This window comes from Triticum aestivum, chromosome 4B (assembly GCF_018294505.1).
Source record: "Triticum aestivum cultivar Chinese Spring chromosome 4B, IWGSC CS RefSeq v2.1, whole genome shotgun sequence".
NCBI lineage: Eukaryota > Viridiplantae > Streptophyta > Magnoliopsida > Poales > Poaceae > Triticum > Triticum aestivum.
In genome coordinates, this window is record NC_057804.1 from 482,876,460 (window position 1) to 482,896,467 (window position 20,008).

Below are 20,008 nucleotides of genomic sequence, written 5' to 3' on the forward strand. Positions count from 1 at the left end.
CTAAAGTGAGAGAGACAGACACCCGCCAGCCACCTTATGCAACTAGTGCATGTTAGTCGGTGGAACCGGTCTCACGTAAGCGTACGTGTAAGGTTGGTCCGGGCCGCTTCATCCCACAATACCGCTGAAGCAACAAAGGACTAGTAACGGCAAGAAAGTTGACAAATCTACGCCCACAACAAATTGTGTTCTACTCGCGCAAGAAGAACTACGCATAGACCTAGCTCATGATGCCACTGTTGGGGAACGTTGCAGAAAACAAAAATTTTCCTACTTGTTTCACCAAGATCATCTAGGAGTTCATCTAGCAATGAGTGATTAGATGCATCTACATACCTTTGTAGATCGCGCACGGAAGCGTTCAAAAGAACGGTGATGATGTAGTCGTACTCGACGTGATCCAAATCACCGATGACCAGCGCCGAACGGACGGCACCTCCGCGTTCAACACACGTACGGGACGGGAGACGTCTCCTCCTTCTTGATCCAGCAAGGGGGGAGGAGAGGTTGATGAAGATCTAGCAGCACGACGGCGTGGTGGTGGATGCAGGGCGTCACAGCAGCAGGGCTTCGCCGAGACTACGAGGGAGAGACGTAACGGGGGGAGATGGAGGCGCCAGGGGCTGGTGTATGAAGTCCCTCCTCTCCCCCACTATATATAGGGGTGCCAAGGGGGGGTGGCCGGCCCTAGTAGATGAGATCTACTAGGGGGGCGGCGGCCTAGGGGAGGTTTCCCTCCCCCCCCAAGGCACCTAGGGGTGCCTTCCACCACTAGGACTCCTCCTAGGGGGAAACCCTAGGCGCATGGGCCTATAGGGGCTGGTGCCCTTGGCCCATGAAGGCCAAGGCGCACCCCCTACAGCCCATGTGGCCCCCCGGGACAGGTGGCCCCACCCGGTGGACCCCCGGGACCCTTCCGGTGGTCCCGGTACAATACCGATAACCCCGAAACTTGTCCCGATGCCCGAAATAGCACTTCCTATATATAATTCTTTACCTCCGGACCATTCCGGAACTCCTCGTGACGTCCGGGATCTCATCCGGGACTCCGAACAACATTCGGGTTTCTGCATATACATATCTTCAAAACCCTAGCGTCACCGAACCTTAAGTGTGTAGACCCTACGGGTTCGGGAGACAAGCAGACATGACCGAGACGACTCTCCGGTCAATAACCAACAGCGGGATCTGGATACCCATGTTGGCTCCCACATGCTCCACGATGATCTCATCGGATGAACCACGATGTCGAGGATTTAATCAATCCCGTACGCTATTCCCTTTGTCTATTGATATGTTACTTGCCCGAGATTCGATCGTCGGTATCCCAATACCTCGTTCAATCTCGTTACCGGCAAGTCACTTTACTCGTACCGCAATGCATGATCCCGTGACCAGACACTTGGTCACTCTGAGCTCATTATGATGATGCATTACCGAGTGGGCCCAGTGATACCTCTCCGTCATACGGAGTGACAAATCCCAGTCTTGATCCATGTCACCCAACAGACACTTTCGGAGATGCCCGTAGTCTACCTTTATAGTCACCCAGTTACGTTGTGACGTTTGGCATACCCAAAGCACTCCTACGGTATCCGGGAGTCACACGATCTCATGGTCAAAGGAATAGATACTTGACATTAGAAAACTCTAGCAAACGAACTATACGATCTTGTGCTATGTTTAGGATTGGGTCTTGTCCATCACATCATTCTCCTAATGATGTGATCTCGTTATCAATGACATCCAGTGTCCATAGTCAGGAAACCATGACTATCTGTTGATCAACGAGCTAGTCAACTAGAGGCTCACTAGGGACATGTTGGTGTCTGTTATTCACACATGTATTACGATTTCCGGATAACACAATTATAGCATGAATAAAGACAATTATCATGAACAAGGAAATATAATAATAATGCTTTTATTATTGCCTCTAGGGCATATTTCCAACACAGTGGATGTAATATGTGTAATAGCCGTGATAGCCTAGCGTTAGTTGCTTGCTTATTTATTTTCTTGTTGTCTTGTTTATTTGTTTGCTTGTAGTCATTACAGTTCTTTTTCCGCGGTTTGCTAGTGGTTGCAATAACCTATTTTTAAAAACTAGGCCACAAGAACCATGGGCTAATATTTACTGTAGTGACACTAGGCCTCCTACTGGCCGTAGAAACAGTGGGCCTTCTACGGGCCGTATAAACAATGGGCCTTCTACGGGCCGTAGAAACAATGGCCCTTCTGCGGGCCGTATCATCAATGGGCCTTATACGGGCCGTATGATCGATTGGCCAAACATGGGCCAAACAGACCGCATTATGACCGTAAACGGGCTAGAGTTGGAATCGTCCATTCATGGGCCGACCATAACGGGCCATCGTTAATAGGCCGTATTTGATGACGCTATCAAAATGGCCCAACGTATTAACGGACCACAAACGGGCCGACTGTAACCACGGGCTGAATTTGGCCCACAAGTAGAAAATGATAGTAACGGGCCGTAAGTAAACGAATGCTGGAAATGAGCCCAAGAATAAATGGGCTCTGAGAAGGCCGAAAGATAACATGGGCTGGAAAGGGCCCAACAGAATAACGGGCCGTTAATGGGTGTAAAGTGATACGTTGTTCATTACGGGCCAGTTTCACCACGGGCCATTAATGGGTGTAAAGTGGTACGCTATTCATTACGGGCCAGTTTCACCACAGGCCGTTAATAGGCCAAGAGTTACATAGGGCCTCATATGGGCCGAAAGACGTCATGGGCCATACATGTGCCAAAAGTGAAAACGGGATGGAATCATATTGGATGGCCCAGATGATGCTACTAGGCCTAATTCGGATAGGGCATAACGGGCCTTGAGTTAGCAGGCTGTAAATGGGCTATATGCGAACAGGCCATTAACAGGCTTTCCATGGGCCGGGCTGCCACCTTTTGACCAAGTCAAACGGGCCAGCCTTTTCATAGGAATGGGCCTCTGTTGGGCCGTGCCACGTGTCGACGTATCATAGGCGCCTTCCGTCTAATGAGTGGATGACATCTGTCCCAACGATGAGCCGACACGTGTTTCCTCCAGCCAATGATGATTTTACATGTGGAAAATCCCCATTGGTCAAGGCTGTTAAACGGTTAGCGGATCCAAAACCCGACTCGATAGCTTAACGGTGTTCCGTTACGGTGGATGCCACGTGTCGGTCACCCTTGATGAAAGTACTTCTGTGACACGTGATTTATCGTCATGGAAGTGGACACTTCCGTGATGATAATTTTGATAATGTCATGGAACACTTCTACGACAGCACAGGTATGACTATCTTGATTTTGTCATAAAATCGTCATGGGTGTACATGCATGACAAAAAAACGCGACCTACTATGACAAACACGTATCATCATGGAAGTGTATTTTTTTTGTAGTGCTTATGGCACATTTAGATGTGTTTTAGCAAAACTGTTGATCACATCTCCTCGAGCTGATGACCAGCCTTCGCGGAAGAAACATAAATCTTCGCTAACGTGCTCTGCTCTATGCTCTCTGCCGGTCATACTGCACGGCGGGCTACAAGCCATTGATTCCCTGTGCAAAGCCCATGTGTGCCGTGGAGATTCTGTATCGGCTGATTGTCCCACTACTAGGAAAAGGCATGCTAGTGGCGCACCGAATTTGCCTTCTAATGGCGCACTACTGGTGCGCCACTGGTATCACGCCATTAGAATTAAATTCTAATGGCGCACTACTGGTGCGCCATTAGTATCTGGTGTTCTAATGGCGCACCGCGTAGTGCGCCATTAGTATAGCCTGCAGTGCGCCATTAGAATGCCTCCCAGGGGCCATATGTAAAAATGTGCTTTGGCATTCTAATGGCGCACCAGCAGCTAATGCGCCATTAGTGTCTTGTGTGGTGCGCCATTAGTATGAATATTAGGTTTTATTTTTTTTGCTTTTCTGATTTTTGCACAGGTTACAAAATATATTATTGCATAGAATATAGACAGCAGCACACAGCAACATCAGATTCATCAAATACAATAGAAGATTAGTCTCCGAATACAATTCATCATATTAGTCTCCGGATTCAAAAGACCGGACAAAGATAAAACATTACAAGTCTCAAGACCGCGAGTATCGAGTTTGCCTTCACATTACAAGTCGATATCGATCATCTAAACTACCATCACATAGAAGAGAGCTGTGGTCATCACGATGAGCATCATCGCGATCAAACTGGTCTTCATCCGGTTCCTCCAACGCTCCCTCCTCTCTCCCGCTAGATAGCGGGCGTATCTAGATTCGGCCTCCGCCCTAGTGGTGTACCCTTTGTAACTGTTACCGCTGAAACTGTGAACCTGTCTTCGACACTCCTCCCAGTCATCGTAGACTCCGGGAACCTTACCCTTGTACACGACATACGATGGCATCTCTATGCACAAGCCAAACAACAGACAATACATAAGCAATGTGTAAGTATGCAACAAAAGGATCGGAAGAGAAAAGCAAGACATTAATAGCACGATTCATGGTCCTACTAATAAATAGCATCGATTACATCTAAGTTGAACAACCGTCCAAACCAAAGAGACATCCGAATTCATTAAAGTTTAATTACAACATGAGCCAATCAATGTTTCAGAACTACACATCACTACTTTCGACTCAACTCATCGGACAGGAGCGTGGGCGAAGCCGCCGTCTGTCGTGATGGTCATGAAATCACGGTCGTTGTCACCCTGCATTTGTAGCGTTTCATCTATCTCACTGTTGGACGGTTGATATCTGAGGAAGAACTGCCCCGCGGTATGAAGGACATCTTGATGGATGATGTCCGCAAACTCCGACTGGATGCGAAAGAATTCTTGTCTGAGGTCCGCGTCCTGGACTGCCGACAAGCTCGCGGCCCAATCTTTGAGATTATCTGGTAGCAGAAGGTGATGATGGTCCCTTACGATCGCCCGCATGTGATGGAGGGCGTAGTAGGCATCCTTCTGACCGCCAGGCGGCTGCTTGACGCAGCAGAACTTCGTATTGTGTGAGAAGATGTGCTTGCCGTACTTACGAACTGGCCTGGTGAAGGTGCCTCCAGATTGGGCGTAGCCGGGGAGAACATCATCAAGAAATTTCTTCACATTTGTGTAGTCTATCATGGAGTTACGGTTCGGGTCGAAATACGTGGCCATGGAATATTTCGGGCTTAAGAGGATGAGTGTGCAATGTGTGTCACTACACAGAACACGGAATGTTAGAAAAAAAAGAACGATCGAAATCTAAGAAATCATATGTTATGGGGCGGTTAAGGGATGACTTACTCGGGAAAGTAAGGCACAAGGAAGTTATCCTTATCTGCGTTTGCCAGAATGACGCCTTCGAGGTGTGAACTCGCAACTTGGCGGTCCCCAGCGCTGCTCAAGTGCTTGGCACGCATGTAGAAGGGGTCGACTATCACGATGTCCGGGGTATTGTCTCTAATGATCCGCATCTGCATGCTCAGAGAAAACAGCCGAACGAAGGTGTAGTGCAACGGATGAAGGTTAAACATAGCAAAGATGGCATCAAACCGCAGGACGATCATACCCCCGATGTCGCCATCCACAAAGCCCTTGCTCTCTGGCACCTTGGCCACGAAAACCGGGTATGCCACATCCTTCTCTCTGAGACGACGCTTCTCCAAAATCAGAACACTGTCGTGCAGACTCCGCATAGCACCGGTTGCAGCATTCAGCATATTTGGCGGTAGCATCGCCCTACCCGCCACATGCACCCTCCTCGAGATATCCTTAGGTGAAGGTGGCCCGTCCTGAGCACGGATCGAACTCGGTGCCGGCTGGCTCGCACCGGCGCCCTTGTTAGTCTTTCGTTTCCGGCCCTTCTTCTTGATCTCCTGTAATGGGACCGAGTTCTGCTCACAGACCGCCTTCTTCAGCGTGTTGGGGCTGATAATATTTCGCGCCTCAGCTATCTGAGGCTCGGTGAAGGCAGGAGCTGGAGGCGTGTCCTGAGAACTGAACACCAGACGACGCTTGTTGCAATTGGATTTCTCCACCGTACCAGCTAGATCGCGGTGGTCTTGGTTGGGTTCTTGAGAAAGAGGCCCGCAGAACTCGTCAGCGTACCCATGTTCGGCAAAGTACTTATCAACTTTGGTAAATGTACCGTCGTCGTTGTCGTCACCGTCCGGATCCTGTGCCATAGGGCTGTCCGGATCCTGTGCCATAGGGATGTCCGGCAGGTCCGGTAGCGTTGCGGCGTTCTTGCCATGGCTTGGCGCCGGCACGACTGGCGGTCTTGTCTGTGGGGTGGTGTCCCCCGCCCCCAAATGAATCTGGCTCTTCGGCCATAGCAGGGGCCAGTTTACGCAGGTGCCGAGGGTCATCTCATCTTCTTCGTCGGCCCCAGCGGGTCGAATCGGAGGTAATAGCTCGTCGCAGCCTGGCAGCACCCGGACCACTTCAACCCTATACATTGTGGTTGGCATCGGATTACCGTGGAACATGGGGTTGCCCGGTTGAACGATTCTGCCCTTGGCGACATCAACCAACTCGGCGCCCACGAAGTGCAGAAGAGTGCAAGGAACGTCGGCGGTGCCCTGGAAAAACATGTATAGGGCGTCAGGGATGCCCAGTCAAAGGCAAGGAGATGAAGTCATCGGCCGAGAGGCTTAGTTACCGTGATGCCGTCGAGCTCGGCTAATGTCGAGGCACCGCCAACGGCGGGCGTGCAACTGACGGAGGGGGCGCTTGCTAGCGAGGTGCCGGTCGGCGTACACCCGGGTGCATTAAGCTCCAATGCCCGTGCCGGTGCCGGAGACACGAATACCGCCTCCGCCGGAGACACCAATGGCGCCGCCGCTGGAGACACTAATGGTGCCGCCGCCGCGCTGTGCGAGTTGCTGGCCGTGAAGCTGGGAACCGGGGGAGGCCCCTTTTGGCCGCCCGCAATCCACGTCGTCAGCCCATGAATCAACGTAGGCACCATGGCGTTGAGCGTCGTTCCAAGTTGTTGTTGCACTTGCTCATGGACAAGCTCCAGAATCCGCGCCACTTGTGCCTTGAGTTCTTCAACCTCGCGCATCTGGCTTTCCGAGCTGGTCTTTTTCTCCTTCCGCACACCAGCGGTATAGTATGACCCCCATTTTGTGGACAAGCCTTTGCCGGCCACACGACCAGCTGACGTCGGCTTATCGAGCTTATCCTTCTTTTTCATTACGTTCAACGCCCTATTTAAAGGGGTGTCGAAAGGGGAGCTCTTAGACGACCCCGCGCTACTGCTTTCATTGTCCTGCGAAAGGAACATGAACCATTTAGAAATATTGGGGATTAATTAGAGTGCAACCATATGGAGCTAATTACGCGGGGGTGTATTCCTTACCAGAACAAGCTCAAGCGCCCTGGTCTTCGGATCTGTGGTAAGCTCCTTTGTTATTGGATCCTCCTTGTACCGGGCCCTGACATAGTTCCTGGTCTGCTTGTCACTGCTGCATTTCTCGAAGCGGGGCGGTAGGCCTTGCTCGGCACGCTCCGCGTCCTCCTTGTCCCATATAGGCTCCGCCACTCTATAACCGCCAGGACCGAGTTTGTGTTCCCCTAAGTTCAACTCCCGCATTTGTTTCCCCCACTGACTTGATTCGGAGGTTGCGGGGCTCTGGCACTTGATCTTGAACTCCTTGTACTCATCTTCGCTCATCAAAGGATATTTCGCCTTGATCTTGTCATAACTATCACCTTTATCAATCATTCTCTTCACCGCGCTTCTCCAAGTAGACAGGGCCGTGCTCATCTTCGTGAGGGCGGCATTGTTCACTTTATTCCCTGAGAGGCGTGTGTTTTCAAATTTGGCGGGGAACTTGTATCGTTCGTGCAGCTTCGTGAAGAGGAGGTTGCGCAAATTCCCTCGGTCCTTATGCCTAAGGTTCTCGGTGTTGATCGAGACGGTGCTCCGGAGAATGCACCCGAGCTGAACCGAGTACCCCTTGACTATATGTTTGGGCTCCGTTGGATTCCCGTCGGAGTCCACTTGAGTGAATTCCTCCTTGACGGTGCGGAGCGCATTCGGGCGCCGGTCCTTCCTTTGCTTCTTCGGTTGGCTGCCATCTGTGTGTGCGCCGCCACCATCTGTGTGTGCGCCGCCATCATCAGTGGTGGCATCCTCGGCGGCACCATCAGTGGTGTCATCCCCGACGCCACTAGGGGTTGTGTAATCAGGATCGGTGTCTTCCGCGGCGTCATCATAGCGGTGAGGTTGTTCCTCCATCTCTTGGGACAGCTCCCAGAATTGCTTGCCGCCCGAACCACCGGCCTCATCGTTGTGGGCCATGTTTCTCTCTAAATAGGAAAAAAGTTTGGTCAAAAAGATGGTTATTGTCAAGGAACAAGATCATGGTCTCATGATTTAGGGTTTGTCGACACCGAGGCACCCTAAAAGCCTAAGCTTTCATCATTTAGGTTCTCATCGACACCGAGGCATCCGGGGCAACCAAGTTAAGTTTTCATCATTTAGGGTTTATCGATGCCGAGGCACCCTAGGTTGGGCCTAATCTTGGCTCTATTGCCACCTATGTTGGGTTTATCATCTAGGGTTTATCGATGCTAAGGATAATTCTAAGTTGGGCCTAATCACTTGGCTCTATTGCCACCTATGATTTAATGCAGCAAGAATGGCAGGGCAGTTGATCCTACTTAACTAAGTACTAAGATAGCCCGGCCCATGCATTAGTCGCAAGTACCCCATATGTCCTATTTTTAGCAAAGTCATGCTAAAATTCACGGAAAATTTCAGCATGACCTTTGCTGAAAATAGGACATATGGAGTACCCGAATTTGCCGGAACGGAAGTTAATCGACATTCCGGCAAACTCAAGGGCCTCTCGGGGTACCTGCAAATTCAGCACGACACGATGGTCGGAGACAAAACCCAGCCACAGACCATATGGTCCTCTGCTTTCATATGGACAAAAATCAGCTCAACTTATGTGAGCTTCCATTCCAGATATAATATGTCTCCCAACAAAAAATCATCAATAGTTTAGCAAGTCTGTACAAACACAGAAAGAATGACAAATGTATTTTTACAGATCATGGCTCAGAGGTCTCTGTTTAACGGTGATAAGTCAACGACAAGGAACATCAAGCTTATTACAAAATCTCTTAGAACCTTATGAGAGTATGTACATATACAGATTTTGTTTACTAGCTTGGCACATGTCAAGTCTCACTTGCAGGTGCACATTTTTTCTTTCAAAGCACACCTCTTTCTTTCAGCTATCTATATATCTTGTTCTATGTTGCATTTTTAATTCCTGATGTTAACAAGAGTGTTTGTCAAAAGGAAAAACAAAGTTCATGGCAGTGTAGCTAGCTTCTCATGCATCCCTCTTATCATCTAGCTAGCTAACTCTTGAATCCATGGGTGTCCAAGATTTTCTTTATAATTATTAGTATATCATCGTATGAACAGATAAATCTTAAAAAAAATTATGAGCAGAGAGAAAAAGAAAGGAAAGAATAGTAGCAGTAGTACTACTACTAGCTAGCTAGCTAGCTAGCTGGTACTGATCTAGCTTCTGCATGCATTTCTCTGAATTTTGTTATACTTAAACACTACAAGGAATTATACTTTGTCATAGCTATTAGTCTTTGGACTAAGGGGCACTAGCACACTAGTAAGTGATAGGCAACCATCCTACATGGAAATGTGAAGAGTTACATGGATGAGTACCAGCTCTAAGTGAAGGCTCAATGGATTCAAGATCAACCGACTGAAGTTGCCCAAACCTGCAAGGAAAAGAGAGAATAATGATTTCGAACTGCTTCTGATGGCATACATAAGCATAAGTTCAGTCCCCCAAATCAAGCATGGTTTCTTACTGCCCATCTAAACAACCACCACCACAAGGAGCAGATGCAGATAACTCACTCAAAAAGACTAATAAACACCAGTTGCAGATGGATCACTTCCTTTTAACCTTACTAATGATATATATGTTCCCTTATTGCAACATTGCTAATAGAGGATGACATCAATTTGCTGAAATAGCTATAACAGAACACGCATAGTCAATCAGCTAGAGAGCTTTATGCCCTTTCACTCTCGGGGATAATTCAATGATCCAGTAAAACCATGAGGAGACTTACTTCTAGGCTAGCAACAACTAAAGGCAGAAGGGTCGACAACTCCCAGGAAACTTGTCACTAAATGGCCAGTAAAATGATCTAGTTTTGAAAACTCTACTGCTTTGACACTCCATCTGCTTTGACACTCCATCAGAAACAGAACATCTCAAACTCGATTCAGTTGACTAACTAAAACATCTGTACATGGAAACATGAACTAAAACACCTGAGTCAAACAAACCCACAAGCAAACCATCACAACTAAAACTAGAACAATACCAGCATCTAATAGCACATACATATCATTACCAGCATCGGTCTGAGGGTGAGACCAACCTAATGCATAGCAAGTTAATTCAAGAAACTGCAGTTGGACAAAACAGGAAATTTAGAAGCATTCTACATAGAGCACAAGGAAGCAGAATGAAATCTCAATCTACTTCAGATGCATTTGCAACTGAACAATGTCCAGAGGTTGAGCAACTTGCATGCTTATAGCCTCCTGAAGAGTTGTATCACACACTGCCATGTAAACAGTTTAGATTCTTCCATGAAGCAATTGCAGCAAACCATTCGTGGTAGTTTAAGCTAGAAAAGAAAAAGCATTTGGAAGCAGCAACTTCCTGCCTACTCAACTGAACTCATCTTCACCATGCATAGGTTGGGGAGGGAGGAAGGATGGAGAGGGAGGAAGGAGGAAGGAGGAGAGGTACCTGGGCAGGCGCGGCCGGTCGCCGGAGGGGTCAGGGTCGGGGTTGGGGTCGGGGTCGGCGGCGGCGGCGTCGTCGAAGGGATGCCTCAGTTGGCCGTGGGAAGGCCGGCGGCCGCGGTCGTCGTCCTGCACCCCGTGCCCGGACTTAACAAAAATAAAGAAATGATATTACACAAGTATTAACAAAAACAATATGTATACATAAAAGTAACAGCAGCAATATAGTTAGGCTTTAACAGCAGTGCAAGGAGTTCATCCTAAATAACACATAAACCCGATTCAACATGTCTTCAAACAGCCCAAAAGCAATCATATTACACAAGTATTGAGAGCTCATATAGTTAGATTTATTAATGCAGAGTACTACACGAACGCTGGCACCAAAATCCACTTGCATTTTACAAATCTGTATACTGTCCTGCCCAGAACTTGCATGGCATTACAGTTTTGCTATTTCAGTCGTTGTTTGTTAGCATCCACATAGAGGTCTTCATACCTAATATTACAAATTGAGCTTTTGGATATATCACTTTATTGCTACCTATCTGCATTTTTCCCGATAGTTTCAATAATTTTAGATGAAAACACCAAGTTCTAAGTTATATCTTATATATGCAACTATAGTCAGACTCCAGATCCTTGATTGTTTTGCTTTTCTCCTCTGCTACATGGATTCCCTTCTTAGAGAAGGGAGAAGACACTGGTTTGGAAATCTTTCTGTCATACACTTCTATTTGAAAATTGCAGTTACTGTCAGACCAAAGCCTTTGGAAGTTTCGTCAGCTTATAATGAACTGGTGTTTTCTTCGGTTAAAAGAGGTGACCTGCTTTTCTTTGGCCAATGCAATTGTATTTCTAAGTCCAATTCAATATCAAATCAATTTTCATTTCACATGAATCCAGTCCAGAATGTATCTGGACACAAACGTGGTGTGTACTAGAGTACTAAATCGGTTTGCTTGCCTGATATAATAAACCTTTTTTCCAGTGTTGAGATCACCCACTTTGTCTTTTATTTACCTATATTTGGTTGTTGCAGTTTTGCAGGGGTCTGCAATTATATAAATCTTAAACTCAAAACACAGCATGGTACGCAGGCATCAAGCGATTGGTTGGCTAACAGCACCGGAAAGCCAGGCCTACCCTAGGGTTTGCAGGTGAGGGGATGGAGGAGAAGGGAGGAATCACCTGGGGGAGGGGATGAAGGAATGGAGGAAGACGCCGGCGTTGAAGCTCCGGCAGCGGCTGGGCGTTGAAGCTCCGGTGACACGCGGTGGGCTCCTCCACTCGCCTGTCTCTGCGTCTCGGCTTGGGCGGAGGACGTCGAGGGCGCGGGCGCGGGCGGAGGGGGGACGGCGAGGTAGGCGGCGCTCGGCTCGGCGTCGCGTGGCCTGGCTGAGCTGAGGTAGAGGCGGTCATCGTCTCCTCTGGCTCGGGGGGCGACGGCGCGGGGGCGATGGCGCGGGGGCGACGGCGCGGGGGCAAAGTTAGGTCGAGTGGGGGGGGGATCTGGCGAGGGAGGGAGAGAGGCCAGAGGGGAATAGGTGGAGGGAAGCTTTCTAATGGCGCACCACACGCCGGTGCGCCATAAGTACGACTGTTCTAATGGCGCACCACCCCTCGGTGCGCCATTAGAATTTTGTTTTAATCTAGCCCAGTAGCCATATCTACAGCCCAACCCTATCTACAATAGAACCCACCCACTAGCCCGACTGGTCAGCACGCAGCACACACACCAAGAGGTCTTGGGTTTGATTCCCAGGATCCCCAATATTTTTTATGCATTTTAAATGGTGTTTTTTATATTTATTTGTGTTTAAATATGTTCAAACTTGTTTAAATCATAACAGTAATATTTTTTATGCATTTTAAATGCTGTTTTTTATATTTATTTGTGTTTAAATATGTTCAAACTTGTTTAAATTATAACAGTAATGTTTTTTATAAAAATAGTAAAAAAAATTAAAAAATATGTTCAAAAAGTGCGGGTGCGGGGGGCCGGGTGCGGGGGAGGGTTGCGATGGGTGGAGCTAGCGGGGGAGGGTGCGGGTGCGATCGAGATGGAGGGGGATCGAGATCGAGATGGAGGGGGAATCGAGATCAAGTGTCCTCATGAATTCAAAAAGTGCCCATGAAATTTAAAAATATTCATGATATCAAAAAGTGCCCATGAAATACAATCGAGAAATGAAGACTACGATTTAAATACAATCGGTCTTAGCTAGCTATCTGTTCACAATCTTCTTGCCCTTCTTTTTCGCAAACGGAGTTCTTCTGTGGAACGGACGTCCTTTAGGTAGGGTGGTCCTGCTTCTTCTTGTGGTGTGTGCTGCTACTTCATCGTCGTCGTCATGTTCGATCTTCGGGTCGCCGTACTTGTCGAAGTCTTGCTCATTGGCTACTCCATCCATTCCGATGATCTTCCTTTTGCCTCTCCTCACGACAACACGACTGGGCTTTGGCGGGTCGGTAATGAAGAAGCATTGGTCCACTTGGGAAGCCAGTACCCATGGCTCATTTTTCGCGGTGACGTTTGCGCCCGCGGTCTTGGATTTGGCTTCGGGTATAACCATGGTGGTGAAATACCGGTCTTCTTTTATGACGTTTTTGGCCCATCTGACACGGAACATCGGGACCTTCTCTCCAGCGTAGCTCAGCTCCCAGATCTCCTCGATCCTTCCGTAGTATCTGTCCTTGTCGTTACCGGTGTAGGATTCCATCGTTACCCCGGAGTTCTGATAACCATCGCTCTTCATGTCCTTGTCCTCGGTGTAGAATGTGTAGCCGTTGATATCGTACGCCTCATAGGTCATCAGGTTGTGCTCGGCGCCCTGTGACAAGGCGAATATGAGTTGTTCTTCCGCGGAAGAATCCTCATGTAAAGGGTACGACAGAAGCTTCTGCTTGAACCAACGCGTGAAACATGAGTTGTGCTCTTTGAGTATATCTCCGTCCGTCCTCTGTTGGCCTCGGTCATTGTACGTCTTCTTAATAAAGGTTTTGTGCTCTACCACCCAAGGATCGACCACGTCTATGTGTTGTAGCGCGACTAGGTTTGCTCTTTCAAAGTCGGCGAGTCGACCCTCGAAGTCGACATGCATTTCGCGGCGACCCTCATGGTGACCCCATCCAGCGAGCCTGCCGAGGTGCCTGTTGACGGGCAGACCAACGGGGTTCTCGATGCCTAGATAATTCGTGCAGTAGGAGATGCACTCTTCGGTCAGAAAGCCCCTGGCTATGCTTCCCTCTGGACGTGACATGTTGCGAACGTATCCTTTGATGACACCATTCATCCTTTCGAACGGCATCATGCTGTGCAGGAACGTCGGCCCGAGTTGGATGATATCCTCCACTATATGGACCAGCAGATGCACCATAACGTCGAAGAATGCGGGCGGGAAGTACATCTCAAGCTCGCATAGTATCACCACGATCTCTTCCTGTAGCCTTCTGAGTTGCCTCACGCCAATCGACTTCCGAGAGATGACGTCGAAAAAGTTGCATAGGCCAAATAGCGTTTCACGGACGTGCGCGTCCATGATCCCACGGATTGCAACTGGAAGTATCTGCGTCATCAGCACGTGACAGTCGTGAGACTTCATCCCGCTGAACTTCTGCTTCGCTGGGTCTAGGTATCTGATTATCTTCCCCGCGTAACCGTAAGGAAGTTTTACTCCTAGGAGGCAGGTGAAAAACTGCTCGATCTCCTCCTGACTTAGAGTGAAGCACGCGGGAGGGTAGTCATTTCCGGTCTTCTTGGCCTTTTTGCCTTTGCGACGACTTTCCGTGTCCTGCTTCGCCTCATCATCATCATCATCATCATCATTAGCGTGAAGCTCCTGCCTGATGCCCATTGATTTCAAGTCTGCCCTTGCTTTCGGCCCATCTTTGGTCCTCTCTGGCATGTTGAGCAGGGTACCAAGCAGACTCTCGCACACGTTCTTCGTGATATGCATGACATCAAGGCTGTGAGGCACACGGTGGATCTTCCAGTACGGCAAGTCCCAGAAAACAGACCTCGTTTTCCATACCTTCAGCAGCGGCTCTGGCGCCTTTCGCTTCTTTCCCGGCAGTGGGCAGTCTTTCCAATTTTTCAACAGCTTGTCTATTTCCTCGCCGCTCCTCGTACACGGGCGTTTTCGGGGTTCGGTTTCACCATCGAACAGATCCTTGCGTTTCCTCCACGGGTCATCGTCGCGAAGCCACCTTCGATGTCCCATGAACACGGTTTTCGAAGACCCGGGATCTCTATCTAGCTGGCGATACGTTGTGTCATCCATGCACCTTACGCATCCAGAAAATCCGTGGACTACCTGCCCCGCGAGATATCCGTAACCGAGATAGTCGTGCACCGTCGTGAGCAGTGCGGCTCTCATAGGGAAATATTCTTTCTCTGCGGCGTCCCACGTATTGGCTGGCGTTTTCCACAGCGTGTCAAGCTCCTCTTTCAGCAGCCCCAGATACAGATTGATGTCGTTCCCTGGTTGTTTCGGCCCTTCAATTAGCATACTCATGTGAATGTACTTCCTCTTCATGCACAACCAGGGGGGAAGGTTGTACATCCACACAAACACAGGCCAGGTGCTATGTGTGCTTCTCTGGCTGCCAAACGGATTGACTCCATCGGTGCTCGCGCCCAGCACGATGTTCCTTGGATCGTTCCCAAATTCTGGGTATTCGAAGTTCAACGCTTGCCACTGGCTCGCATCCTTAGGGTGACTCAGCATCTTGTCTTTTTTATCTATCTCCGGATCATTTGCGTCATCTTCTCGCTTCTTCTCCTCCCTATCCGCGTGCCAACGCAGGAGCTTTGCTACCTTAGGGTCCGCGAAATACCGCTGCAGACGAGGAGTGATCGGAAAGTACCACACCGATTTTCGAGGAGCTTTCTTCCTCTTCTTGTATCGAGTGACGCCGCACACCGGACATATGGTAGACTCCGCGTGCTCGTCCCGATAAATGATGCAATTGTTCATGCACACATGGTATTTCACGTGCGGTAAATCCAGAGGACACACGATTTTCTTCGCCTCCTCGAAACTGGTCGGGCACTTGTTCCCCTTGGGAAGACGTTCGTGCCAGAATGACATGTTCTCGTCGAAGCATGCGTCGGTCATTTTGTGTTTTACCTTCATCTCCAGAGCCATGAGCGTTACTTTCAGGCGGGTATCCTCGGGCCTGCATCCTTCATACAATGGAGTAACCGCGTCTATCTCCAGTTGATCCAGCTTGGCTTTCTCTCGGGCGGCAGCTCTTGCGTTATCCGTCCGCTTGAGAAGCAGCTCTTGAATATGAGGGTCCTGCACCCAGCCTCCATCGTCGTCTGCTCCGGCATCTTCATCTTCATGATCATTCCCTTCGTCTTGATCTTCCTCATCATCATGTACGACATCTTCTACATGATGACTGTGTACAGCATCACCGTCGTGATCATGTCCTGGAGATTCTTCGTCTTCTCGCCCGCCCTCGCCGCGGTGGTACTTGTCTTGTTGCCCTTCCTCATTTCTTGCCCGGCCCCGGCCATGGACGACTTGATAGTCATCTTCATCACCTTGCCACCGATAGCCATCCATGAAACCACGCAAGAGCAGGTGGTCCCGCACCTGCCCGGAATCCGGGTCCGCAATAAGGCTCTTCAGCTTGCATCTTCGACATGGACATCTTATCTCCGTCTCGTTCTTTTGAAGCATCTCGGCCTTCGCGGAGCTCAAAAACCTATTCACGATGCCTTCAGTCATCGTGCGGACCATGGTCGCCTGCGGGGTAGAGCAAAACGATATGTTAGAACCAAGAAAAAATTTGGCATGACCTTCCCTAAAAATAGGACCAAAAAGAATGCATAGTGCCAAAATTCTCGCCGAAACGGAAATGAATCAAAACATTCCGGCAAAATATTGGCAACTATCGCATATTTCAAATACCGGTACCTTCAAACACAAACATATATGCAACACCACAAACACATGCAACACCACAAACATACATAGATCTAGCTAGGCCACAAAAAGTGCATGTGCACGTTGTTGGAGCGAGCTAGGGAGAAAAAAAAGTAGATCTATATCATGAAGATAGCTTTCCCTTACTTACCTATCAAAAAAAGGTAATTTCACCACTTAATTTTGTTGAATCTATGGTGGAAATGAGGTGAGGAGGAGGAGATGGCCGAAAGCTTGGAGAAGGAGGTGGATGGAATGAAGTGGGGAAAGTGAGTGGGTAGGTGTGGGCTGTCCAAAATATCTTGTTGGTCCCAGGTTACTAATGGCGCACCGTAGGAAAATGCGCCATTAGTAACCCTGGTTACTAATGGCGCATCAGCCTACGGTGCGCCATTAGTAGTTTTGCAAAAAAGTAAAAATAATAAGTATATATACTAATGGCGCATCTCCTCTGAGTGCGCCATTACTAGTTTAAACTAGTAATGGCGCACTGTGCCACGATGCGCCATTAGTAGTTTTGCAAAAAAAAGAATAAAACAAAATTTACAGTAATGGCGCACTGCCTGCTTGGTGCGTCATTAGTAGTTATAGATAGTAATGGCGCATTATGGACCCGATGCGCCATTAGTATGTATGGGAAAATGGAAAAAAAATAATTCATACTAGTGGCACACCCTGTTTACGGTGCGCTATTAGTGTCTTCCACACTAATGGCGTATCACAAACAGGTGCGCCATTAGTATATAGTAGTGGCGCACTGCTTCCACGGTGCGCCATTAGAATCAATCCTATCTATAGCCCTTTTCCTAGTAGTGTCCGGCGAGGTGCCAACGTCCGCACGGTATGCCGTGTCAAGTGTCCAAAGTCTTAAAACACATACCCCCTCCGTCTAGGTGTGCAAGTCATCTTATTAAAACCAAATAATCCCAAAACACTTAGGCGCGGTGCATTAACTTCTACCTTGTTTCTTGTTTCTTGAAATATCAACCAATATGATATGAGGGGTGTGCATGCTTTTAATGACTTAAGACTACCAAACACGACATGCAGTGGTTAGTTCATTGCATGCAATGCTATTAATTAGCAAATAAACATTAAGGTCTCTCATTTTTTCCTCCTCCTTGGTCACGGTGCACAACCTAAGATGACTTACTCACCTAGACGGATAGAGTACTAGTAAAGTAGGAGTATTTAGCAAACAAAGTTATTTAATTTTCCTGTAAAGTGTTATCATTTTTCCAATTTCAGGTATGAATAATGTATTAGTGCTCGAAGGCAATACAATAGTACTCACAATCGGCATATGATTTTCTCAATTGATTCCAAGAGATCTTATGTGTTGTCCAAATTTTCTGAAGTATTTGTGCCGCCTATTTTATTTTCTCAAATATTCCTATTGTTTTATTCCTTAAATCTTTTTTGAGACATCGTGACGTGAGGCATTTGAAACAGCCTTTTCAGAATAAGTATCCGTCAACCATTCTAGAATCCCATACTCGTACAGACCCAAACTTGAACCAGCCACAAGTCCATTAGACCTAAGAAAAACAAATCAACACACTTTCTTGCAATTCAGTCAGATTCTCTCTTCAATTACTTTTTTCATTTTTGAGAATAAGCAGACTTTGTTCCTCAAATGTTCTCCCTTCAACTGCTTTGTAAAACAATAGACAAGCACAAGTTGCAAGAAATTACAATACCGCTTCAAAGCAGTGCAAACAATTTTGTACACTCACTTCATATCCTCAATAATTATAGAGACAAAATAGACAAGGCGCAGCAAGGTGTGAAGGAAATATGCCCTATCGGCAATAATAAAGTTGTTATTTTATATTTTCTTATTTCATGATAAATGTTTATTATTCATTCTAGAATTGTATGAACTGGAAACTTGATACATGTGTGGATACATAGACAAAATATTATCTCCCTAGTAAGCCTCTACTAGACTAGCTCGTTGATCAAAGATGGTTAAGTTTCCTAACCATAGACATGTGTTATCATTTGATAAACGGGATCACATCATTAGGAGAATGATGTGATGGACAAGACTCATCCGTTAGCTTAGCATAATGATCGTTCAGTTTTAATGCTATTGCTTTCTTCATGTCAAATACATATTCCTCTGATTATGAGATTATGCAACTCCCGGATACCGGAGGAATGCCTTGTGCTCTATCAAACGTCACAATATAATTGGGTAATTATAAAGATACTCTACAGGTATCTCTGAAAGTGTTTGTTGGGTTGGCATAGATCAAGATTAGGATTTGTCACTCCAAGTATCGTAGATGTATCTCTGGGCCCTCTCAGTAATACACATCATAAGAAGCCTTGCAAGCAAATTAATTAATGAGTTAGTTGCAGGATGATGTATTACGGAACGAGTAAAGAGACTTGCCGGTAACGAGACTGAACTAGATATAAAGATACCGACGATCGAATCTTGGGTAAGTAATGTACGATAGACAAAGGGAATTACGTATGTTGTCATAAGGTTCGATCGATAAAGATCTTCATAGAATATGTAGGAGCCAATATGGGCATCCAGGTCCGGCTATTGATTATTGACCGGAGAGGTGTCTTGGTCATGTCTACATAGTCCTCGAACCCGTAGGGTCCGCACGCTTAACGTTCGTTGACGATATAGTATTATATGAGTTATGTATGTTAGTGACCGTGTTCGGAGTCCCGAATGAGATCACGTACATGACGAGGAGCTCCGGAATGATCCAGAGGTAAAGATTCATATATTGGATGATATGGTTAGGCCAAGAGGTCACGCCCACGGGGCTATAGGTCGGTGCAAAAGAAAGTTTTGCGGAGATCAGAGGCCAAACGCCGGAGACCCTGACATCTGGCCCTGGGTCAGACGCCGAGGCCCATGGCGTCTGGGCCAGACACCAAGGATTGTGACGTTTGGTCCTGGAGTCCGAGTGGGACTCTTACCTTTCGGGCAATACCGACTTTGAGGAGGCTTTTGCTCCAATTTCGACCACAGGGCTCAACTTATAAATAGAGGGGCAGGGCTAGCACCAAAGACACATCAAGATTCACCAAGTCGTGTGTCGGCAACCCCGTCCCCTCTAGTTTATCCTCCGTCATAGTTTCCGTAGTGCTTAGGCGAAGCCCTGCGGAGATTGTTCTTCACCAACACCGTCATCACGCCGTCGTGCTGCCGGAACTCATCTACTACTTCGCCCGTCTTGCTGGATCAAGAAGGCGAGGACGTCATCGAGCTGAACGTGTGCTGAACGCGAAG